The sequence below is a fragment of the Myotis daubentonii genome, chromosome 5 (genome assembly GCF_963259705.1).
Source record: "Myotis daubentonii chromosome 5, mMyoDau2.1, whole genome shotgun sequence".
NCBI classification, from domain to species: Eukaryota; Metazoa; Chordata; class Mammalia; order Chiroptera; family Vespertilionidae; genus Myotis; species Myotis daubentonii.
The window spans coordinates 84,716,314-84,734,856 of record NC_081844.1 but is presented as its reverse complement, the minus strand read 5'-3'; the positions used below and the strand labels follow the sequence as shown (position 1 = coordinate 84,734,856).

The 18,543-nt window shown below is 42.7% G+C and overlaps 1 protein-coding gene and 1 long non-coding RNA gene across 8 annotated transcripts in view; one reads left to right on the top strand and one right to left on the bottom strand.

The window, feature by feature from the left end:
* LOC132235798 (uncharacterized) overlaps positions 1 to 18,543 on the top strand; it is a 458,887-nt gene that overhangs the window by 208,276 nt on the left and 232,068 nt on the right. The gene's annotated exons all lie outside the window — the stretch shown is intronic.
* ARHGAP26 (Rho GTPase activating protein 26) overlaps positions 1 to 18,543 on the bottom strand; it is a 426,945-nt gene that overhangs the window by 351,394 nt on the left and 57,008 nt on the right. The window lies entirely within an intron of this gene.

Genomic DNA, 18,543 nt, shown 5'->3' with positions numbered 1-18,543 from the left:
GGCTATTTCCCTCCCCTTGAACCTGGTGGACCATTGCAATGACTTCAACCAAAAGAACATGGCAGAAGTGAAACTGCAGGACTTCAGAGGCTAGGTCATAAGAGGCAACATAGCATCTGCCTGGTGTGTGCTGCCTCTGCACTCTCTCATCTCTCCTCTCTCTTCTCTCAATGGACAAATGACTTTGGAGCCCAAAGCTATCTTGTGGAGGTGAAGCCGTCAGGCTGGACTAACCATACAGTGAGACAACATAAAGAAATGACCAGTTACTCCCACCCCCAGTTGTTCTAGTCCTCCCAGCTCAGATGCCAGACATGCGAGTGAGCAGAGGATTCAGATGATCTAGCCTCCAGCCCTAAAACCGCCCCACCTAATACCAAGTGGAGCAGAAGTAAGCGGTCCCTGATGAGCCTTGTCTACACTGCAGATTGGTGAGTGAAATAAATGTTGTTTTAAAACCACCGAGTTTGGGGGTAGTTTGTTTTCCAGCCACAGTAGCTGGTACGATGTATAACATCAGTAGTAAGAGTCACTCATCTGTAGGTCTCATCACCATGTCCTACAGAAGGGTAGGTGGGGATAGGGAGTAACATCAGTCTGTGTGCAGCAGGTGGGGCTCCATATATAAAATCCCAAAATTTCAGAGTCAAGGAATGTCATAAAGCAAAGAGCAGAAAAAATACAAAACTGCACAACACACAAAGCTTTTCCAAGCCCTCCAGTCTTTAAGCTCTTTGGACTTGAAGAAGCTGAGTCTGGCTCTTCGGTCAGCTGCCACTTTCTCCCTTTGCTGCCCATTACACTTGCACAAACAGAGTCTGAAAAGTGAGAATACTTTCCTTTTGAATGAATTCTTTTTACCAGCTTGTTCACCTATAGGAATGCCTCACTCCAGAATGTTTTTGTTTGAATAAGTCAAAACAGGGATACTTACATGTGTGGGGTTTCTCTTAGGTCTGTCTTGGCAGACTACATCAACCAAACATGGAGAAATATTCTTCTGAGAAAAATCATTTAAATTTCAGTATTTAATGTAAAAATATTTCACATGAATATGTCTACTATCTCACATAGGTTTCGACATTAGTCTCACACTGAATTTAAATACCAGCTCTGCCAGTTGCTAGTCCCTCAGATCACTTTGTTTTGTGCTTTTGTAGCAACTGTATTAACAACCATCATCTGTTAAACCCCCACTATGTGGGAGACACTGTCCAGGATGCCTAATTCATTTAATTATTTCTAATGCTCCCAACCATCTTGAAGTGTATACAAGAGAGAAAACCAACTCAGAAAGGTTCAATAATTTGCCTGAAGTGACCTAGCCAGTCAGTGGCAGAGCCTTGATTTTATTCCAAAGTTACCTAACCCCACACCTGTGTCCCCACACCACTATGCCTTTAGCCACTTCACTACAAAATTCATTTTCCTTATAGTTCTTTGTTTTTGTTAAATTGAGAGTTAGAGGTAATGAAAGTTCATTCCTAAGCACCTGAGCTCCACAAAGTACCAGAGAGCAAGACCAGGGCAAAAGGAGAGAAAAGTGGGCATAGACAGGCACTGCAACCTAAAACGTGGGTCTTCTGATCATCCTCAAAGTGACGGTCAAGTGACAACCAAGATGGACAAGATACCATGTCTTTAGTATGAGCAATGGCAAGATAGGTGGCAGAGGAGGAAAGCGGAGAAATGAACACAAAGCACTGAGGTTGGTCAGCAGGAGAGGGCAAACAAACAGAATTTCACTAAGACCTTTTCTCCCTTTCTTAATTCCTCTCATGGGAAGAACTGAACTTTCCAACAGAGTATCTTCCAGGAGCTTAGAGATAAAATGGGAAGGTTTCTCATGATGGTCTATTTTTTTCTTTTCTCTTGCCAAGTAACTTAAAGAGAACCTAACCCCAGGCCTTCTCGCCTCCAAAATTCATTACTTCAACTCAGAAACTCAAAGGGAAAATGACGAGGAGGAAGAGAAAGAGCAATGACTACAGCAAGTTCCAGATAATAGATTTCATACAACACTGTCTTGGTTTCTAAACCTGTTCTATGAGAGATTTAATGGGTGTCTGAAAGGACAGTTGCATGGAGTAAGTCGCATGGAATAAGAAATTCCTGAGCTCTGAGCCCAGCACCACTACCTGACCTGGAGCAAGTTCCATAATCTCCCTCCATTTTCCACATCTGTAGAATGGGGACAATGATACTGACATCAAAGACCTATTTAAAGAATAAATAATGTACTTGAGATGCCTAATATGGTACCTGACCAAAGTCTTTCTAAATTAGCAAAGAGGTGAGCAAAAAAAATAGCCATAAAGTCTTGCCTTCAAGATATGTCATAATAACCACTAATAATTAATTATGCAAAAGCTTTAAAGTAGGAAAGTGCATGGCGGGGGGGAGTTCCTATAAGTCAAAGAGGGAGGCAGGAGAATGAATCAGAATACCCACTAATGCCAAGGAAAACCAGAGCAATTACATACGTTTCATAGCTAAGAAGCTCATTATCATCTGAAGCCCAAAGCAGAGAAAAGAGAAAAGGTGGCCTAATAAACATACCCAAGTCAGGGCATTTAGCTCAAGCTTTACAGATTTTCTTGAATGCCAACACTGAATGAGAGGAAATTTTTTTCAAGTTGTAAATGATTTATAGGACTGGGTCATCACAGAGGGAAAAACTGTCAGGCTTTAAGGAAGCCAGCTCCCCTCTTCAGAGGGGGAAGAATAAACCCTAGATTCAGTGAGAAGCCAAAATGCCAGAGAGATCATTAACTGAGTGAGGCAGCAACTTGGCACAAACAGTTCAGAGGCCCTGTGACTTCACCACTGCAGAGGGTGCCTGACCCTGGACTTAAATAATAGAGGAGGGAGGAGCCCATGGAGCAGGGTCAGATATCCTGCCTTTGCTCTCTAATAATCCAAACATCACCTCAAAGAATGGGAAGATTCCATTCCTGAGAGAAGCAACAAGGGGTACCAAGGCTCTGGACTCAGATGGCGTGTGTTTAAATCCTGGTGCTGCCATTTACTAGCTCTGCCTGGTCTCCTGATCTGCAAAATGGGTATAATAACAGAACTAATCTTTTGAGAGTTTGTGAGGATTATACGAGTTAATACAGCTAAAGAGCCTTGACCACAAGTGCTCAAGTGCTCACTTAAATGCACGCTATTATTACTTGCCTCATAGTGTTGCTGGCAGCCCATCATTGACCTTTTTTTTTTTCCCCCAACATATTTTTATTGATTTAAGAGAGGAAGGAAGAGGGAGAGAGAAATAGAAACATCAATGATGAGAGAGAATCACTGATGGGCTGCTTCCTGCACGCCCCTACTGGGGATCGAGCCCGCAACCAGGGCATGTGCCCTTGACCGGAATTGAACCCGGGACCCTTCAGTCTGCAGGCTGACGCTCTATCCACTGAGCCAAACCAGCAAGGTTACCTTTTCTTATGTACTATGTGCTAACCATAGGTTGCCTGATTTGGTCCCCTAAAGCCCTGTGAATCAATAAATGCAAAGCACCGAAGCTCAATATTCAATGAGAAGAGTCCACTCCTTGCTATTATCATTACCAAATCAAATCCACAACACCTGGGAAAGAAACAATTCAAAGAAAATCACCCATTAGGCAAGTATTTGGTAATACATAAATTGGTTATTTTTGAAGAGTCAGAGCCTCTTTTTATATCAAACAGCCTTGATATGACCTTGAGCATTTCATTTTAATGCCGATTCCAGGACCCAGGAGTTAAATGAGTAAGGCCTCCTGAATACTCTCTTACCCTGGGAGTCTATGGCCAGAAGAAGAGAGATGGTGGTCTCCATACCATAAATCTTACCTCTGATGATTCAAGGTACAATGTGCTTCAAAGAACCAACAGTTAAACTCCAGAAGTTTTCATGTTGGTAAAAGATTTTAGCTTTATATCACTTCATGAGATAAGTAAGGGCCACTTCAAACAATGAAATTGTTTAAAAGAGAAAGATTTGGTAAAAACTTAGTTAAAAAAAAAAAAGGTCAATCCTTAAAAGTACTTCTATTTCTGATCCACTCCTCTTATATCAAATGAAGATAAAGTCAATCCCCACCTGCCCCAGGTCCACAGACAGTGTTCACATGTGGACCAGATAGAACAAAGCCTTAAAATTGCAAATAAAGTTCTATATTAACAATAATCTTGGTCTACACAGTAGGAACAGCACTCTTCCAGTGCTATTTATTGTTTAACGGCCACAAATCTTTAATGTGAGCTCATCTACAATGTGACTTTGCCATTCCTCCCATCCAGAGGCAGAGTGTATTTCTACACTCCCTTGAGTCTGGGTTGGCCATGTGACTTGCTTTGGCCAGCAGAATATGGCCACATTGAAACTGTGTGAATTCCAAAGCCTGGGCCACAAGAGGGCCTGAGGCTTCTACCTTTGCTCTTTTGATGCAGAGGCCTGCAGCTGCCACTCCATAAAGAAACCCAGGAAGAAAGACCACATGGGAAGAGACCCTGGATCCCATCCTGAATGAGCTGCATGTGTGAGCCCAGGAGAGGCCAAAGGAAGCACCCAGCCAATCTGCTGCGTCACAAGAAATAAATACTGTCACATTCAATCTCCAAGGTTTGTTATGCAGCAATAGATAAGGGATACAGGTAGATTAGGTGTGCTTTATTTTATTTAATTTAAAAATTGTTTTCCAAAACAATTTTATCTTAGGAGCCAGAGGGATGGGTAGAGATAAAAAGGGAGATTTCTGGAATGCTGATAAGTTTTATTTCTTGGCCTGAGTAGTGATTACTTGGATATGTTCACTTGGTGAAAATTATCAAGTTACGCACTCTGAGCTGGATGTGCTAGTGGCCCGGTGCACGAATTCATTCTCATTGGAAGGAAATTATTAGAAGAAATATCTTAATATTGCTATTCACCCTTTCTCTATAATAGAAGTGTCAACCAAATTCACTATCAACAATGACAGATCAAAACACACACATGTGATTGGCACCAGCAAGAGCTTTATTATGTATCATGCATGCACGAGTCAACTTAGCCTTTTATAGATATAGAATAAACTTGCTTAATTAGACCTGCTTTCTGATTTAGCTAAACTTTTTCCAGCCCAGTGAAGCACCCCAACTTCTCTTTCAGGTAATTGTCAGCAACACAGCAGTAAATATCAACATGAAGCAGATTATTATTGTAGATCACGCAGGGACAACAAAGGGTAAAATATTTAACTGCAGCAGTGTTTGACTATATTCTGCGCAGTGAGATAACCTAAAGTCATTTTCAAGGTCCACCATTTCTTACTTCTTTTCAGTCAGGTCAAGTTTCTAAGCTTTCTAAATCTCCGTCTTCCCAATAATGTAAAGAAAATAGATTTCCACCGAGCCTCCTATCTACCTACTCCAGGACTTCTGTGAGGATCAAATGAGATAAGGCACATGAAAACGTTTCACAGACATTTGGTTAAAGTGTAAAATGTTTCCACCTGGCAATAAAGCAAGTTGTGTTCCTGGGCTGAAGAAACTGCAAGGAGGCTAGTTGCTAGGGCAGTGGTTCTCAACCTTCTGGCCCTTTAAATACAGTTCCTCATGTTGTGACCCAACCATAAAATTATTTTTGTTGCTACTTCATAACTGTAATGTTGCTACTGTTATGAATCGTAATGTAAATATCTGATATGCAGGATGGTCTTAGGCAACCCCTGTGAAAGGGTCGTTCGACCATCAAAGGGGTCGCGACCCACAGGTTAAGAACCACTGTGCCAGGGAGAGGAAGCCGGCCATTGCTACATGACGTTATTACCCGGGCAGACACTTAGCATATTAGCCTTTTATATATATAGATACTAAACTTGCATTTTAAATAGTTTAAAAGGAGCCTCTCTTGGCAAAATCTCTTTAAGAAACAGGGATATGTGGCTAAAGGAAACAAATTACCATGCTCACAACTTTTTGTCCATTGATCAAAATTTCCTCAGAGAAACTTATAACACACACAAGTCCAGTTTTAAAAACTGAACGTCACTTCCTACCTATGCGTATGTTTCTTCCTTGCCAAACGATGAGCTATTTATGAGTCTAAAAATGGCTCCGGAATTGAAGAAACCTTTATAATGCCTGGGTCAAGATATTTTCAAGAGCTGGTTTAAAATTTTCGTGTCATTTCAGAAAGTGTCAACCACCTACAAAATACAAGGTCTTTGACACTTCCATGGCACAGGCAGACCACACATACTCCATAAGGCCACATCTCATCCTCATCTCAGGGTCCCCTGACCCCAGCAGCCTAATGTAAAAGCCAAGCAAAGTGTCACTTGTTCAAAGGACACCACAAGTATCTGTGGTTGGTAGGAAGACCCCAAAGCCCTGAACAATGTTTATGTCGTTTGAACAAGTAATTCCCCTTCAAAGTTAATGATTTTAAATGAAGACAAAGATTTATGCATGGAATTAACCATCAAGTTCTTTAAAATAACATTAGCAACAAAGAAGAATGGTAATACTCCAAATGTTTAAAGTTAGGAGATCAGATAAGAAAACTGTATGATATCCATAAAGCAGAAATCCTACAGACACTTAAAATTATATTAAAAATGATAAAAGATGTTCTCTTTGTGGTGGGATTATGAGTATATTTCTTCCTACTTCTTTATAATTTTCTCTACTTCTCAAATTTCTACAAGGTGCAGGTGTTTTTCACTTTGGGTTTTTATAAAAATCAGAAGAAACAAAGTAAAAAACTGGAAAAATGTGTTGAACTGAAATGATTAACATCATAATCTATTTCTTGTTTAGTGTCTGTTTATGACTTTATCCATTACTTACATTCTTTGATTGAAATTATCACTTCAGCTATAGACATATCTTGAACACGTTATCAAACTCAACTCCCACTGAGTCACATTAATCTTTCCCTCTAGGTTCTGGGTTCTTCATTATCTTTGTAAACCCAATGTTCAGCACAGTGTCTTGCTCTTAATGGATGCTCAATATAGTTTGACTAAAAGTTGTTGGATGTAGGTTAAGGACAAGAGGATTTACCTAAACTACATGGCAGCAAGGACCATATTTCCCTACATGCCCCATGCATAGCACTCAAAAGATCTAAAATAAGTACTTCTCATTGTGTTAGTGGGCTCAGGCTGCCATAACAAAATACCATAGACAGTGTGGCTTAAACAACAGATACTTATTTCTTACAGTGCTGCTGACTAGAAGTCTGAGATCAGGGAGCCAGCAGAGTTAGGTTCTGGGGAGGACTCTCTTCCTGGCTTGCAGACAGCCACCTTCTTTCTGTGCGCACAACATGCAAGAAGTGCATAAGACATGACCTCTTCTTTGTGCACAAAGGAGCAGAGAGAGTTCTCTGGAGTCTCTTCTTACAAGTACACTAATCCTATCTAACCCCACCTTTATGATCTCATTTAACCTAAACTACCCACTCAAATATAGTTGCATTGGGAAATATAGCTTTAACATGTATACTGGAGGGGGAAGGGGGGACACAATGTAGTCCAAATCATTATTAAATAAAAACTGACATTTCCCCTCAGTAGGTAACCACTGAGGTGACCCCAAAAATAGATTATTACCTATGACCATCAGAATAATAGCCTGATAAACTTCATCCCTTCATCCCTTCATCCCTTAATTGATAGGGTACACCAAAGGACAGGGGTAAGCTTTGGTATATCTTCATAATTTGCCGCACAATGGGGAGACAAGGAAGAATTTGGCCATGGATGTGCTTTAGGAGGATTAATCAGGAGCAGTAAGTCTGGATCCAGATGTACAAACACAGGAGGTGAGAACTACTATTAGAAGCCATTGCAAGAGTCAGTTGGATACTGATAGTAAGAACAACTATGCCATTAGTAGTAGGGAGATAGGAGAAAGAGCAGACACAAGGGGCATCACCAGGGTCAGATACACCTGAAATTATTACCGAATGGATAATGAGACACAGAGTAGAAAAAAGCAGCAAAGATCATGGATAATGAGACACAGAGTAGAAAAAAGCAGCAAAGATCATGTTAAGGTAAAGGGGGGAAGTGATGAGAGGAGAGCTGCACCATTCAAAGATTCAGGATAGGAGGAGGAAGTGGTTGTGACTTGCAGGAGGAAGGGGAGGACGGTCTGCATTAAAGATATGCTGAATCTCAGTTACCAGGAGATATCCAGGCAGAGATGCTAGTCAGGCAGTTGGATGCACTGAACCTTAGGACAGAAGTCAGGCCAGAGGTGGATACCTGAACATCAACCACAGAAGCAAATAAGATGGCTAAAGAAACAGCACAGAAACTCAGAGACCATCTTCTTTGGACAACAGAAAGAAGCCAAAGAACAAAATAAGAGAAATGAGGAAAGGCCAGAGAGATAGGAGGAAAGTCAGGGTAACACAATGCCAAGAAAGCCAGAAAAGCAATGTTTCCAGGTCAGATGGAGTATTCAATAGCAGCAGGAGCACAGAGACATCAACTGGATGAGATGGAGCATTTGGATCTGGATCCAATGTGATCAGAGGGTCCCATGAGAGTAGTTTCAACAAGGTGGGAGAGCAAAGCAGGGAGCCACCGAAAGCCAGCAAGAAAGAGAAGTAGCCAGCGGGCTACCTATGTGTGGACCAGGCATCATGACAAGAATGTCATGTGGATTATCATCTTCAATCTTCACAAACAGCCCCCTACAAGGTAGTTTCTATTAAAGTTCATAGTCAGAGCAATTTGCGTACAACTTCATAATGAAAGGAGCATATCCACAAGGTCACAGTTGCCTGTCTGAAAAAACAAACCTCTCATACATATTTTGATGTAGCTATGGAAATCTGAGAACAGGCATGTAGGTGGAAACAGATATCAAGGAAGAGGATACAAACTAAGAGGGGTAAAGCATGGAGTGGTCTGGCTGGGTGACTAATCATATGGTCAAAATGTTTATGATGGCAAATGGATTTGACTCCGAGTGGCTTGGTGGTGTGTGTGTGTGTGTGTGTGTGTGTGTGTGTGTGTGTGTGTCAGTCTCTGGCTCCCACAGAAACTGCTGGGGAGAAAAAACATACAAACCACACTGGTCTAGTCAATTAGCCCCAGTGCCAACTTACTTGTATTATTAACAACATTTTTGAAAGCTAATTTTTTTAAAATATATTTTTATTGATTTCAGAGAGGAAGGAAGAGGGAGAGAAAGATAGAAACATCAATGATGAGAGAAAAGTCATTGATTGGCTGCCTCCTGCATGCCCCCCACTGGGGATCGAGCCCTTGACCAGAATCGAAACCTGGGACCCTTCAGTCCGCAGGCCGATGCCCTATCCACCGAGCCAAAACGGCTAGGCTGAAAGCTAATTTTTTTATCCACCTGAACAGCTATATTAATTTAAAAGTCTGAGTTCACCAGATCATTACAGCAATAGGAAAAAAAATCAGGCCTTGACTCACAGGTCACCACAATTATGAAAAAATAGAGTGACTGCTTTTACACACTCTCAGAAACATCTCAAACCTATGGAAATTTAACACAAACGGGAAAATTTGGGGTTTTGGAAATCCTTCACCTTCCCTTTCTACCCTCTACCATAATTTAATATAACCATAAAATAATTTTTCATCATTGCCATAGTCACTCTCACTGGCACTAATTTAAAAATCATCTTGCTTTTCTCAACCAGATATTTAAACCATACTTGATAGTAATGAGCTGTTTTATTAGAATTGTTCAAAAAAAATGCAAGCAATTTTGGGCTTGCAGGAAGCCCTAATAATAGCAGCTTCTTTGGATTAACAACCCCATAAATCTGTGCATGCTGTTTGACATTTATTGAACATGAATAACATCCCCACTTGCTGTGACCCTGAAGGTTGGCCAACATCCTAGGGAAATGACTTAACTCACAGATAGGCTTTAATGGTTCACCCTGCACCAATATATCCTAATACCAATTGCTCACTGGGCCAAAAACATTCATCATTTACCCCTCTACAAGGAAACAGTGGTATAAAGCCCAGAGTTGGAATGTCGCCTCTGCCACTTCGTACCTGCAGATATTGGGAATAGTGAGTGGCCCATACTCTGAATCAGTTTCATCCCCTGCGCGGTGGGAATGAAACCACACGAGAGCCATGAATGCAAACACTAGGCCAGCCATGGGCAAACTACGGCCCGCGGGCCGGATCCGGCCAGTTTGAAATGAATAAAACTAAAAAAAAAAAAAAAAAGAGCGTACCCTTTTATGTAATGATGTTTACTTTGAATTTATATTATTTCACACAAACACTCCATCCATGCTTTTGTTCTGGCCCTCCGGTCCAGTTTAAGAACCCATTGTGGCCCTCGAGTCAAAAAGTTTGCCCACCCCTGCACTAGGCCAATGTAGCAGACAGCAAGGGGCAGTGGAGAGAGCCAGACACACCTGGGCCCCACTCTGAAGTCCCTCCTTGGCTGGTTGACACTGGTTAAGTTCATCATTCATTTCCTTTAGGTTTTATACTCTGGATTTTAGCCTTGAAGCTTTGCTTTTTTAATTGCTGTGGCAAGAAGCCAAAGACACATACCAATTACATCATATCACACCTCACTCCCACAATGGTGATCTACAGTGTCCTCTCCTCTGCAGATCTGTAGCTTTTTGAAGTTAATAAGGGTGGAACTTGTGACAACCATATAGAACAATCCTTTCTTGCTGATGTGGGTGGAGAAGGAGGCAGCCTCACTCTTACTATAATCTACTGGGGGAAAACACCCCTGGAACCTGATGTTCATTCCTACTGACAAAAGTGTCAAAGAAACCTGATGTGAGTCATACATATGGTGACCATATCCACACTGGGGCAGTTTTGAGAAAGGGGGCATCTATAATAATGAAAGTATAATATGCTTGTTAGACTGGACAGCCAAACGACCTTCCAGACAAAGCCAGGGCTGCCAGGGCCGAGCCCCTTGCACGAATTTTGTGCATCGGGCCTCTAGTTATTAATAATCATGCTGAGACAGCAGATGTGACACAGGCAGGACTACAGCCTTCTTTCTCCCTCCTACTGAGTTTCAACCAAGGAAATCTAGAGGACAGAAAGGTTAGAGTAAACTCAAAGCCTCCTCCCCACCTTATCATGACCAGCCTTTCCCTGACTCAATAAAATCACATGTCTAACAAACACATACTACCCTCTATAATCAAAGTTCGTTCTTCACTTGAACATACTGGCCAACTTCCAGTAACACCCAAATAGTGGGGATCATTTGCACAGAAGCACTTAGGTAAGTAAAGCAGAAATGCAGTCATGCTAGCTGGTCTGGGCTGAGGACGAGGAAGGCTCGTGGAGGAATGAGAGGCACCTGCTGTCTGTCACGGTCACCTAGCACACCAGTCCGAGTCTTGGTGGGCAAGGCAAAGACCAGATTTGGGCAACTGCACACAAGAGCAGGTGGCAGCTCTCCCTGAGTGCCAGGGTATTGCCAACCCAACAGAAACACAGAGATAATCCCCCACATGACAAGTCCTTGTGAAATCAGACCATCCCAATCTCATAGTAACTGTCAATCACCAGTTGGGAAAAAAGAATATTATATAGATGTTCATTTCCTTCTCAATGCCTTTCCTTTATATTTTCATTATCCCAGTCATTTTAGAATTGGCCAGGGAGGATCCTAGTTTACCACCCTACTTTACATGTAGGCTTTAAAAAAAGAGAGTAAAATAATCTTAATTCACAGCCACTCATTTCATGGTACATATGCTACAAAAAAAAAAAACACCAAGAAAAGACTGTAACTAGAGAAGAAAAATTAAATGGGTAAAACTGGAATAGTACATAATGCAGGGGCAATTCTTCCACTAAAATACGCTCGAAATTGTTTCTTTAAGAAAAGGTGGCAAAGTCCAAGAGGATAACACTTTCCATTCTAACAGGTACTTGTCTGATGAGCATCTCCAACATTTCATGCAGCCTGCCATGTGCGTCCAGGGTGTTCCAGGCCAAGGACCCTACAAGGAGACAATTCTTACCCATGAAGGAACATTACCAAGCAAAAGCACCTATTCCTCCAGAATATGGTTTGTGTAATTGTTCCCAGAATAAACCATCTATTAATCCTATTTCAGTCCTTGGGAAATTGAGAAGAGCCAAGGGAACAAAGACCAGTAAGAGTGATCTTGAAATTAATTACGGGGCTGGGAAGGAGACTATCATATAAACTATAACATTTAAGAAATAAAAGCAGTATCAACATAGTATCAACACTTCTTGGATGCCAGCTGGTAACAGCTGACATTTATTGAGCACTTACATGGGCCAAGCACTGTTTGAAGCAGTTATATATGCATTAAGCTAATCCCTCCAACAATTATGACAAGTAGGTCCTACTACCACCATCATTTTGGAGATGAGAAACCTGAAGGAGGTTGTAGACTTGGATCACCCAGAAAGTGAGTGGCAGATCCAGAATGGACCCCTCCACATTCATCCAGAAGCCCAAGCTACTGACCTCTAAAAATATATATATATCATACAGCTAGTGAATGGGAAGGACTGAACCCCAGGTCTTCCTGGCCCTAAAACTCACGCTCTTAACCCATACTTCACACATCTACACAGTTACCTGAACACTATCACTGGTCATGCTGCCCAATCTCCACCACCAACACCAAAAACTCCACTATCGCCATTAATAATAGTGTCATTTATGGAGGGCTTGCTGTGCCAGGATTAAAAAACTTTGGCTTACAATGTTAAGGTGACTCAGATCCCAAACTAACATGTGGTAAAGCCAGGATTTGAGCTAGGTCCATCGCACTCCAGAGCCTGAGCGCTCACTCCCTCCAGCAGAGGCCAGGGTTTAAGCAAAACCATGACCACAAGACCACACTCCAACCAACCACAGACCAACTCCAGAGATGGCTGCCACAAAGCCACTGACTCTTATTCTTTGGGTCTTACCCAGCAATTTCCTGCTTTTTACATCACACACACACACACACACACACACACACACACACACACACACAATTTAAAAACACAGAAGCTCAGCAGATTAGAAAAAATAAACAAAGGAAGTAAAAGGCAGTTAGTCACAATCTCAGTGAAGGCAGGTAAGATGACAACTGACACACTGAGGGGAAGAAAATGAAAAACTGAAAGTGCAGACTCAAAATTACATGGTACATCAATGAAGAGCATAATGACAGGCCTGAGTCATCAAGAAAAAAAAATTCGCTTATGTTTTTAAAAGCAGAGAAGTGCCCAACATGTAAGCCAGGTTTTTAATCAGGTATTTAAAATTTTTCCAAGTCTTGGCATTTGAAATAGTAAGGGGCAAAGGGACTTGCTGGAAACGGGCATGAAGAACAATGGACTGCCCTGGGCTTCCGTGTCTGAGAGCTGCAGAACACCAGGCTGTGAGGCCAGGGACCCAGGGAAATCAGGGATCCTCAGAGGCCTGCGCAAGGAGTAGGCTCTCTGTCCCTTCCACCACTAGAATTCAGTGAGAAAGAATGGGGGTGGTAACAAGACATGTGCCCCGGAGCCAGACAATGCTGGGATGAACCCTGAGTATCCCACTGACAAACTGCGAAATGGTTATTCAATGAATGGGTAAACCATTCAACTTTGAGTAAGTTCTCTCTCTCTCTCTCTCTCTCTCTCTCTCTCTCTCTCTCTCTCTCTCTCTCTCTCCTTCCCTCCCTCCCTCTTTCCCTCCCTCCCTTCCCTCCTCCTTCAATTTCCTGCTCTGCAAAAAGGGTATAACAATTCCTACATTATGGAACTGTGGTGAGAATTAAGTGAAATTCTCACAGCTTAGATATAAGCCTCACTGTGACAACTGTACAGCTAACCTTCAGTTATCTGGAAATCAGGCCTAGGAAGCATCCCCCATTCCCCTACAATAATGGACAGAGGAAGCATACATTTCAGGGCCTGTCAAATACATGAACTGCAATTTGAGCAAATATCTACCCCTTTCCTCTATGAATAATCCCCAAATCCAACACTGTCTCACTGGTCCTTAATAACCTTATGAGCTAGAAAGCTGTTCTAATTTACAAATGAACCCGTGGAACAAAACCACAAATTCCCCCGGATTAACTAACAAATCGATAACAAACTCTGGGTCTTCTGACTCTGCTTCCTTGTCATTACCTCCGCTTGGTCACTGGAAACTGAATACTCTAGGCAACCTGTACATAATTCCACAAATTCCAAGCCAACCAACTGCAGGAGGAAAAGCAACATTGTCACAAGCAGATTTTAAAACTGTGTTCTGAGTACTGATTGCATCAAGGACACCTTCAACTGACACATTCTAGCTCAAGAGGTTTCCGCCTGTCTACTCTGGAATCTCTGCAGGACAGAAAGGCCTTTTTTGAATATTGGCTCCTAACTACTTCTTGCTTTACCCTTCAGTCAGTGTTGCCAATTTAGCTTCTCAAAAAAAAAAAAAGAGAGAGAAAGAAAAAAATGTCCTGAATGTCCCAGAAAGAATTTATCATCCGTCTAAGGAATTACAATAGAAAAATAAGAACCCTTTGAACTTTGGGTGTTCTCTGTGGACAGGGGAGAGATTAAATCAAAGGAGCCCATGCTGCTTGGAAAGATGCCCAGTCTCCAGGAAGAGGCTGTTGACCTAGGCCCCCTCCTAGGCTGGGCGATTTGGAGGGACCAGCTTTCAGGGTTCTCCTTCCAAGCCTCCATATCCCCAAGCCATGTCCACCTCCAGCAGGAGGGGCGTTATGTGAGACCCCCATGCCCATCCAGCCACAGCTGGAAGAGTTCCCTGTGGCCCCCTCCTGAGAGAGCTCCCAACCATCTATATTCCTCCAGAGTGACTCTCTCCTTGCTCACTAATGACAATGGTAGTCATAGTAATCTATATATATAAAAGCCTAACGAACGGAACCCCAGTTAACAAGTCGCTGTGATGTGCACTAACCACCAGGGGCCAGACACTCAACACAGGAGATGCCCCCTGGTGATCAGTGTGCTCCCACAGCCAACCTCCCACGGCCAGCCAACCTCCTGTGGTCCCTCTACCCCTGCCTGGCAGGCCCCATCTGGCAGGCCCCGATCAGGACTGGGCGAGACAGCCCCGATAGGCCCTGATCATCGGCCAGGCCTAGGAACACTCCCATGCATGAATTTCATGCACCAGGCCTCTAGTAATATTAATAATAAAGCAGAGTTCTTACTAATACAGAGTATGTACTGTGTGCTAGATATTATTATAAGCACTTTATTTTCTGGCTTAATTATGCCAGAACCCTACCCCACATCTCCTAAGTATTTTGCTGGAAGCCTACCCCTACTATGACACTCTTGGTGCCTTGTCCTATTAATAAGGCTTCCTGGGAAATCCTACAGGCAACCCTTGAACAACAAGGTTTGAACTATATGGATCCACTTACATACATATTTTTTTTTCAGTAAATACCTATATTGTTTTCAAGTCACGGTTGAGTCAGCAGATGTGGAGGGCTGACTGTATGCATTGACCTAAACCATTTTATGCAAGGGACTTGAGCATCCATGGATTTTGTTATATGTATGGATCTTGGAACCAACCCCCCTTCACATACTGAGGGACAAATACATTTGGGAGGAGTCAAAAATTATGTGCAGATTTTTGACTGCACAGGGGTCAGCACCCTTAGCCTCTGCCTTGTTCAAGGGTCAAATCTATAGTCAATGCATTGTGCTAGGCTCTCTCTTTTGTTACATGCTTTGAAGTCCTGCAGGACCACTTTCTGTGGGTGTCTGGACAGTTAAGCATGGTGGCAGCCAGCAGTCTCACTCCCATCTTTGCAGGCTATGTAATCAGCCTCCCTTTAATCCTGCAGAGTTCCACACTGCCTGGCACCAGAGGCCAGAAGCTGCACCTGGGTAATAATTTAACAAATCAGCTGTCTGGCTCTCCTGCCAGGACACCCACCCTGGAGCTTACACAGCTGCTGATGCTAAGGCTACAGCCCTACGGGATGTCAGCTAAACAGCAGGTACCAGGGTCTCCAGGCCCACACACTTTCCAGCTCTCTCCTGCCAAAGAAAATCAAGGTGAGATGTTTGATACAAGGCCATCCTCAGAGACTGTGCCTCCTATACCATACCTAGCTTCCTGGGGACTTCTAAGTATCCTTATTTTGCCAAATGCAGAACCAAAAAAACAGAGCCCTGCTCAAGAAGGAACAACACATACTCTCAGGAACCTGGATTATAGGAACAGACCAGGACACACCTGTAAGACACAGGAGCGAACTGCAACAAATGTATACCAAAAACACTTTGAGACCTACACAAGTAACAACCAAATACTGGTATGAAACTAACTGCAGAGCTTGTCCCAGAATGTGTCTGAGTCACACCCAGCCTAGAACCCAGGAAAATAAGTTAAATGGTCCACAAACTATTTGTAATACTCATTCATCTTTTTGCTATTTATCTGGAAATCATTGAAAGAAAAGATCTTTTCAAGGTTACAAATAAGATGCCCACTTCTAAAAAGTAAAAATTCTGCCGTGATGGGCCTTACAAAAAAATAAATCATTTTGCCCAAAAGCAGTGGAAGAGGGAAGTAACCTAAGGAGACACAGCAATCAGCAGTTAAATAACCATCAGCAAGCTATAAACTGTCACAAGCAACGACTGCTGTCAAATACTGATTAACAGGCACTCTATAGTCCAGTGGTCGGCAAACTGAGGCTCATGAGCCACATGCAGCTCTTTTGCCCCTTGAGTGTGGCTCTTCCTAAGCCTTAGGAGTACCCTAATTAAGTTAATAACAATGTACCTACCTATATAGTTTAAGTTTAAAAAATTTGACTCTCAAAAGAAATTTCAATCGTTGTACTGTTGATATTCGGCTCTGTTGACTAATGAGTTTGCCGACCACTAGTCTATACCAGTGGTCTGCAAACTGCAGCTTGCGAGCCACATGTGGCTCTTTGGTCCCTTGAGTGTGGCTCTTCCTAAGCCTTAGGAGTACCCTAATTAAGTTAATAACATTGTACCTACCTATATAGTTTAAGTTTTAAAAATTTGGCTCTCAAAAGAAATTTCAATCATTGTACTGTTGATATTCGGCTCTGTTGACTAATGAGTTTGCCGACCACTAGTCTATACCAGTGGTCTGCAAACTGCAGCTTGCGAGCCACATGTGGCTCTTTGGTCCCTTGAGTGTGGCTCTTCCACAAAAGACCACGTGCGGGCGCGCACATACAGTGCGATTGAAACTTCGTGGCCCATGAGCAGAAGTCGGTATTTTGTGGAAGAGCCACACTCAAGGGGCCAAAGAGCCGCATGTGGCTCACGAACCGCAGTTTACCGACCACTGGTCTATACCATTCACATTAAAAACAGCAGAGCATGGAATTTTAGGATAATCTAAAAAAGCTCTTCAAATCTGGCTCTCAGTCCTGTCTTGAGAAGGGAAACAGGATTTTTTAAATAACAATACTTGCTTATCGCCAGTGCTTTGAGATTGGTTTGCCACTAACATTAGATAACATCAGGGTGACAATTTATTCTAAAATCAAAGAGGGGTGTCTAAGGTCACAGAGGCCCTACAGCCAGGCTTTAGGATGGACAATGAGAGAACTGGGTCTCACTCAGCAGTCTGGGGTTTTCCTTCTGCAGGAGAAAGGGGAGAAGCACACTGAAGGGGAGCCGAGCTCCTAAGGGCTGACTTCCACCATGCACTGGGGCAGCCAACATGTTCCATCTGCATCTGCTTATCACTTCAAAGGAGACAAACAGAGGCCGTGGCCCCTTTTACCCCATCATTTCCTGCTGGTCATTGCCCTCACCTGAACAGAGTTAAATGCTCATGTGTGCAGCACAAGCTTCAAGACAGATGACCTGGGCCCATTCCCTGCTCTGCCCTCATCAGCTAAATGGTGCTGACCTAGTTACTTTACAAGTTGCCTTAGCTGTAAAGTGGGAATAGTGATATCCCCAGTGTTGTGAGGTTGTTGAGAGACTTAAATGACAGAATGTATTTAAAAGCTTAGCACAGTTCCTGCCTCATAGAGAACACTCAGTCAATGGCAGCTTCTATTATCAACATCATCAGCATTTCAACAAATGGGGGTTCAGCTGTGAACCACAACAGCAAAGCTGGATAATCCACCAGTCATTCAGCCAATATTGAATGACTGCTCACCCCGTGTGCCAGGCACCGTGAGAGAGGTTAGACATACAGCAGTGAATAATGTGAGGCTCAAACTCCAACAACTCCAGTGGGCTGGAAGACAGTCACGTAACCAATAGTGTCAAGGTTCCAGATAAGAACCAAAAAGAATGCACACAATGAAACAGTCCAAATGTCTTATTACAATTTAGGAAGAATTTTAATTGTGACATGGGTCAAAAATATATACTATCAGGCACCATATTACATCTGTTCCCTCCAAAGGAATTATACTGAGATTCAACTCTGCACTGTTTTTGCCAACACACCCAAAGAGTTAATGTTCAACAGTGGGCTAAAGTCCAGCACTGACGGGAGTTGCTGCCAGATCAATCAATATACACCAGGATGAAGATAGCCTTTAGAGCAGCCGTGG